At 34.6% G+C, this 7,900-nt stretch overlaps 1 long non-coding RNA gene across 1 annotated transcript; it reads left to right on the forward strand.

Annotated features, from left to right (window-relative positions):
• Positions 1-1,752: 1,752 nt before the first annotated feature.
• On the forward strand, positions 1,753-3,181 carry LOC131007246 (uncharacterized). The gene is made up of 2 exons (XR_009095999.1): positions 1,753-2,716; positions 2,895-3,181. It is a non-coding gene; the product is annotated as an uncharacterized LOC131007246 (long non-coding RNA).
• Positions 3,182-7,900: the final 4,719 nt, after the last annotated feature.

Consider the following 7,900-nt stretch of genomic DNA (forward strand, 5'->3'; position numbering starts at 1 on the left):
TATTAATTATATAATTCGGTTTTAATTTGATTTTTCTTATTCGGTTTGGTTCAATGACCGAATAACCGAATGCTCGCCCCTAGATTCCACTTTAAATTTTAGAAATTAAACTTGATTATTGTAATACCCCATTTCCTCGAGCTAAGTTTAGAATAATTTTAAACTTAGATTTAAGATGATTCACGCCGGATTGAGAAAAAGAATTTATTTTAATTCCAACAAAAATAATTTACAAAAAAAAAAAAACATTTGTAAATTTAGTTATTAAATTTATATGCATTGCATATTTATTTAATTTAGCATTCAAGTATTTTCACGAGCTTTTATTTAAGCAAACCCTGAACGATTATTACAGTTTTCATAGTACAACCTGGAAGACTTTTTATTTTATTTTATCTTATTTTATTTTTATTCCTACACCTACTCCCACCACTAACTCCTCTACTGCAGCACATCACCAACTTCCCTACTGCAATACACCCACTACACCTACTCCTTTACAGGCAATCAAGCCATGCCTTTACAGTCAGACTCCTCATCTGCAATACAACTATACATCAACCAAGTTTCTGCCTTTTCCATTAGGCACAAATTATTTGATCACTCACCACATATCACTTCGCAAGAAAAAAAAACTCAGATTCATAAGCCTATACAAAATATATTCCAAGCTCATCTCCTTCAACAATTCAACAGCAAACGATCAGCCCTCTCATTCAAGGTTTACCAACTTAAATTATGTTTTACTTTAGCTTTATAAATCACACTAGAAAACCAACAAATACAAGTTTGAACTGCATAAGCTTCAATGTTTCAATAAAAGATGAGTCTTGAAGCATGATTTTCCCTTTATGTTAAATCTGCATACAATCTGTGTACATATATACATACATGAAGCATGTTTGAGAAGAGAAGTAGAACCCCAAAGCTTGAATTTTTATTCTTTATTTCTGAACTTGCTACGTTGAGTCGGGAAAACTGATGGTGGTGGCGTGGAGCCACTGACCGCGGCTGCCGGACCTAGAACAGGGGCGGCGTTGTTGTTGTCTGCCGGAGACAGAGATGTGAGGCGTCGGGTCGGGCAGTCTAGTGAGCCGAGAGAGAGAGTTCCGAGGGAGGCCACGGCACGGCAGTGGAGCTGCTGTCGCCCGGCCACGGTGAGAGAGCTTGAGGGCTGGGAATCGGCGGCACCTGGTGGCTGGTCGCGGTAGCCGAAGGAGAAGAGGGGAGGGGTGAATTTTCGATCTGGACTTTGGGGTCTGGGTTCTGAAACGGCACGGCGGCTTACCGCTGTCGGTTCGCCGGAGGGAGATGGCGGCCGGGGCCTGTGTGCACCGCCGTTTGTGCTTGTGTGTGTTGCGTGTCTGACCACGCGAGAAAAATGGGGTGAAGGGAGAGCCGAGGGTGGCGCGGCCTATCGCCGCTGCTCCTCCGGCGAATTCCGTGGCGGCGCAGCTCGTGAGAAAGAGATCATCGTGGTGTGTGTGGCGGATTTGGTGAGGAACCGTGAGAGAGAGAGGGACTTGCAGTCGAATATTGAGAGAGAAAAAGAACTGATATGTGTGTGTGCGCGTGAATGAGGAAGGAGAAGAAGGGTGGAGTGTAGGGTTGGGCTTGAGAATATGGGCCGAAAATTTTAAAGGTTGGGCTTTGCTTTTCTTTGGGTTGGGCCGATTTTTGCATTGTTTTAATTTTCAGTTGGGCTCTTTAATTGGGCCGAGTTTTGTTTATTAAATCAGTTGGGCCCTTAGTTTTAATAATTGTGCTGGGCCTTAATTCATTCATTTAAAAGATGGGCCCTATTATTGTTTTATTAAATTGGGCTTTCTTATTTTTAATTAATTGAACTATTATTAGTTTGATTAATTTATTTAAAGGATAATTTTCATAATAATATTAAATTATTATTATGTGCATATTTTAAGTAAATTACTTATTATATGCTAAGCATGACATGAAATTGCATTATATTTTGCAATAAAAGTATTTATGATTTAATTGGTTTTATTTATAATTCCAATTATTTAAGAAAATCGAGTAAGGATATTGTTGGCGTCCTTAACTCAAGAATTTAGTTTTCAATTATTTATTTATTAAATTTTGAAAACCCGGCTAAGTGAATCATAGAATATAAAACACTACACCATGACTTAAGATTAGTTTCATGAGACCTATTAAGAATAGAATTTATTGTAGGCTTTGTGACCAGGGGGATTAGCGCTGCTTTCCCAAGACAAGTTTATATGTGATTATGATCTTCAGGCTTTGCCTAACCAGGTGGGCTTACTTTCCAAATGTACAAAGTATGATTGAGTTATTAAGCTCTAAATGTTTCAATAAAATGCAAATTATTTATTTAATGTAATGAAAACTGTTTATCCAATAAAATGTTTATGTGCACTCTGCTCTGTTTAAGGCTCGCGCAGTTAATCAATTGAGGTTCTCTTATGACCTAATACGTTGTTTGAGAATTGTGTACACTTGTTAGTTGACTCGGTGGGTTGATCTCCATCGGGCTCTAACCAGAGGCGTTATAAGGGTGCTCGGCTGGATGTGTTCCGGAGCATGAGAAATATCAGGCCTGCCTGGGTAGCGTCCCGAGGTCAATTCAACTTGTCTGAGTTACGTCCTCAGGGCAAGTGTCAGCGGGAGACAGAGATCCGTCGGTGGCTAGAGGTCCGGGATCACAGCGAGTAACAGAAAGGGAGTGTGACATGTGCGCACAAATGAAAAATGTTTTAACATGCTTAGAAGTTCTTTCAATTTAAAACCTTCTAAGTCATGTCAAGTATGATTGGATAAACTGTCTTTATTAAAATATAAAATGTTTCAGAAAATGCATGCCCACTAAGTACATTAGTACTTAGCCCAAAAATACTTTAAAATGTTTTCAGGTTGGCTGGCCGGTGCTGACGGGACGGAGCTGAGGCTAGCGATAAATTCCTATGTTAGACTTCCGCTGTAGCAATTACTCATATCAATCTTTTGTTTTTCCAACTTAAGATCTTCATGTTAAATTTCAAATGATATACCTGACCGAGCTTAGACTCTTCACTACTAAATTTATGCCAATGAATGTCGGTTGTCAGAAGCATGAAACAAAACTTGTGATCCAAAGGGGCATAGCCCGACTTTCTATCCTATTTCGGGTTTTTACAAGGTTGTTCCTTGTTTATTTCTATGAATTAGTTGCACCTCGATTATATTTATTCATTCAAGAATTGAGGTGTGACAATTATTGATGAATCTACTTAAGATTCTCAAAATTGAACTTAATTAGTGATGAATCTACTTAAGAATGTCAAAGTTGATGTTGGTTAGTGATGATTCCACTTTAGATTCTCAAAATTGAACTTGATTAGTGATGAATCTACTTAAGAATCTCAAAATTGATGTTGACTAGTGATGAGTCCACTTAAGAACTATACGAGACATACACGATAGGTAGAGCTGTCAAAATGGGCCGAAATTGGCCCGGCCCGCTGGGCCCGCCCGGCCTGCCCGTAGGTTTGGGCGGGCTGGGCTAGGATTTCCAAGGCCCAAAAAAAGACGGGCCTCCCAGGCCCGATCCACGCGGCCCGTGGGCCAGAAAGCCCGTTGGGCTTTCGGGCGGGCTTTCGGGCCTAAATTGGCCCGTCAGTTATAGGCTGTTTTAAATTCATTAATCATTATTCCTCCAAGAGTCCAAGTCTAAAAAAAGTTTGTCCAAGTCGTCTGATTGCAAATTGAAATTAGGATTTAAATCCTCACTTAGTCATTTAATATTATAGTACTTAATATTAAAATACTCCATCCGTCCCACAAAGCATGACACAGTTTCCTTTTTGGTCTGTTCCACGAAGCATGACACGTTTCTTAAAATGACAAAAAATTTACCCTTTATTCACATTTTCACTTTTTCACCTACCACACTTAACACATAAGATACCAATTTCTTAATTCTCGTGCCGAAAAGAAGTGTGTCATGCTTCATGGGACGGAGGGAGTAATTTCTAATTTAGTTATCAACCTAAAGAATAAAGATGAATAAGAAAAGCAAAACTTACTGATTTAAACGTGAATAGGTGATGAATGATGATTCACCTTTTGCTTTTCAAAAGCATTTTGTTTTAATTATGAATGCTTTTTAAACTTGCTTATCATTTATCAATATTCAAGATGGAAACGTGAATACGCGATTATTGAAAATATAATAAGTTAAAATTTTACTTATAAGAATTTGGCCCATTTTGGCTCGGCCCGCCCGGAGGCCCGTGATGGGCTGGGCCGGGCTTCAATATTAGCGGCCCGCTAAAATTTTGGGCCGGCCCAACCCGACCCAAAAAATTGCCTAGGCCCGTCGGGTTGGGCCGGGCCAGCCCGGCCCGCTAGGTTTGACAGCCCTAACGATATGGGACACAATAACTTACACAGTTAACTACATAGTACCATACACGATTGCACACGCAATTATATATATTTGCACTAATAGTACTTCGATTATCCCACTAATTTTACCTGATTTCAAAATCCCCAATTTATTTCCAACTAATTTTACTATATTTTAGTAATCTTCAATTGATTTTTCAATAATCGAACTTCGATTTCATAAACCCTAATTGAATTTGCACTAATCTTACATAAGTTTCAAAATCTCACTTGCATTCCCACTAATCTTATTTTAATTTTAAAATCTCAATTGATTTTTCACTTTACTTACTTTGATTTTGAAACCCCCAATTAAGAGAATCATATTTTATACACTAATCTTAGGGTATTCATGCACGTCAATTGTCCAGATGAAGCAAATAGCTATACGAGACATACACGATGAGAGACACAATATCTTACACATTACTACATAGTAGAATGACATAACCGTGTAATTAACTGTGTAGATATCACCTGACCGTGGAGTCAACTGTGTAACTAAGAACACCAACCTTTAATCTTTTTTATTAAAAATAACTTTATATTACGAATGATCATCGCCATTAGTGAATCATTAACTAATTGAACTAGATCATCTCAATTCTAAGTTTATAACTTAGAATTATAATACGAGAATCATACTTTAACATAAAAATGACTCTTCCTATTAGTGATGATCATTATTACATTAAAGTATGATTCTCATATTATATAACTTAGAATTAAGATGAATTAAATCAATTAGTTCATGATTCACTAATAATGGTGATCGTTCTTATGTTAAATCAATTTGAGAATCCCCAACTGAATTTCAACTAATCACACTTGAATTTGAGAATCCCCAATTGAAATTCTTCTAATCATACTTGAATTTGAGAATCCCCAATTGAATTTCAACTAACCATACTTGAATTTGAGAATCCCCAATTGAATTTCCACTAATCATACTTGAATTTTAGAATTCCCAATTAATTTTTCACTAATCATTCTCGAATTTGAGAATCCCCAATTGAATTTCCACTAATTATAATTGATTTTGAGATTCCCAATTGAATTTCCACTAATCATACTTGAATTTGAGAATCCTCAATTGAATTTCAACTAATCATACTTGAATTTGAGAATCTCCAATTGAATTTCCACTAATCATACTTGAATTTGAGAATCCCCAATTGAAATTCTTCTAATCATACTTGAATTTGAGAATCCCCAATTGAATTTTCACTAACCATACTTGAATTTGGAGAATCCCCAATTGAATTTCAACTAATCATACTTGAATATGAGAATCCTCAATTGAATTTCAACTAATCATACTTGAATTTGAGAATCTGCAATTGAATTTCAACTAATCACACTGGAATTTGAGAATCCCTAATTGAAATTCTACCAATCATACTCGAATTTGAGAATCCCCAATTGAATTTCGACTAACCATACTTGAATTTGAGAATTCCCAATTAAATTTTCATTAATCATTCTCGAATTTGAGAATCCTCAATTGAATTTTCACTAATCATATTTGAATTAGAGAATCCCCAATTGAATTTCCACTAATCAAACTTGAATTTGATAATTTTCAATTGAATTTCAACTAATCATACTTGAATTTGAGATTCCTCAATTGACTTTCCACTAATCATACTTGAATTTTAGAATTCTCAATTAAAGTTTCACTAATCATTCTCGAATTTGAGAATCCTCAATTGAATTTTAACTAATCATACTTGAATTTGAGAATCCCCAATTGAATTTTCACTAATCACACTTAAATTTGAGAATCCCCAATTGAATTTCCACTAGTCAAACTTGAATTTGAGAATCCCCAATTGAAATTCTTATAATCACACTTGAATTTGGGAATCCCCAATTGAATTTCCACTAATCATTCTTCAATTTGAGAATCCCCAATTGAACTTCCACTGATTCTACTTGAATTTGAGAATCCCCAATTGAATTTCAATTAATCATACTTGAATTTGAGAATCCTCAATTGAATTTTCACTAATCATACTTGAATTAGAGAATCCCCAATTGAATTTCCACTAATCATTCTTGAATTTGATAATTTTCAATTGAATTTCAACTAACCATACTTGAATTTGAGAATCATCAATTGAATTTTAACTAATCGTACATGAATTTGAGAATCCCCAATTGAATTCCAACTAATCATACGTGAATTTGAGAATCCCAATTGAATTTTCACTAATCATACTTGAATTTCAGAATCTGCAATTGAATTTCAACTAATCACACTGGAATTTGAGAATCTCTAATTGAAATTCTACTAATCATATTCGAATTTGAGAAACCCCAATTGAATTTCAACTAATCATACTTGAATTTTGAGAATCCCCAATTGAATTTCCACTAATCATACTTGAATTTTAGAATTCACAATTAAATTTTCACTAATCATTCTCGAATTTGAGAATCCCCAATTGAATTTCCACTAATTATACTTGATTTTGAGAATCTCCAATTGAATTTCCACTAATCATACTTGAATGTGAGAATCCTCAATTGAATTTCAACTAATCATACTTGAATTTGAGAATCTCCAATTGAATTTTCACTAATCATACTTGAATTTGAGAATCCCCAATTGAAATTCTTCTAATCATACTTGAATTTGATAATCTCTAATTGAATTTCCACTAACCATACTTGAATTTGGAGAATCCCCAATTGAATTTCAACTAATCATACTTGAATATAAGAATCATCAATTGAATTTCAACTAATCATACTTGAATTTGAGAATCTGCAATTGAATTTCAACTAATCACACTGGAATTTGAGAATCCCTAATTGAAATTCTACTAATCATACTCGAATTTGAGAATCCCCAATTGAATTTCCACTAACCATACTTGAATTTGAGAATCCTCAATTGAATTTTCACTAATCATACTTGAATTTGAGAATCCCCAATTGAATTTCAACTAATCAAACTTGAATTTGAGAATCTGCAATTGAATTTCAACTAATCATACTTGAATTTGAGAATCCCCAATTGAATTTCAACTAATCATACTAGAATTTGAGAATCTCCAATTGAATTTCAACTAATCACACTTGAATTGGAGAATCTGCAATTGAATTTCAACTAATCACACTTGAATTTGAGAATCCCCAATTGAAATTCTTCTAATCATACTCGAATTTGAGAATCCCCGATTGAATTTCAACTAATCATACTCGAATTTGAGAATCCCCAATTGAATTTCAACTAATCATACTTGAATTTGAGAATCCCCAATTTAAAACTTATATTTATAATTTGATATTTTTGAAATAACAAGTGAATCATTTACTAACATTATGAATATAAGTTTTCAATTTATACTTATAATTTGATATTCATGAAATAACAAGTGAAGCTTTTACTTACATCTCAAATATAAGTTTAAAACTTATACTTATAAGTTTAGAGTTTAGAATTATAATATGAAAATCATAATTTAACATAAGAACGATCAACACT

This window comes from Salvia miltiorrhiza, chromosome 1 (genome assembly GCF_028751815.1).
Source record: "Salvia miltiorrhiza cultivar Shanhuang (shh) chromosome 1, IMPLAD_Smil_shh, whole genome shotgun sequence".
NCBI lineage: Eukaryota > Viridiplantae > Streptophyta > Magnoliopsida > Lamiales > Lamiaceae > Salvia > Salvia miltiorrhiza.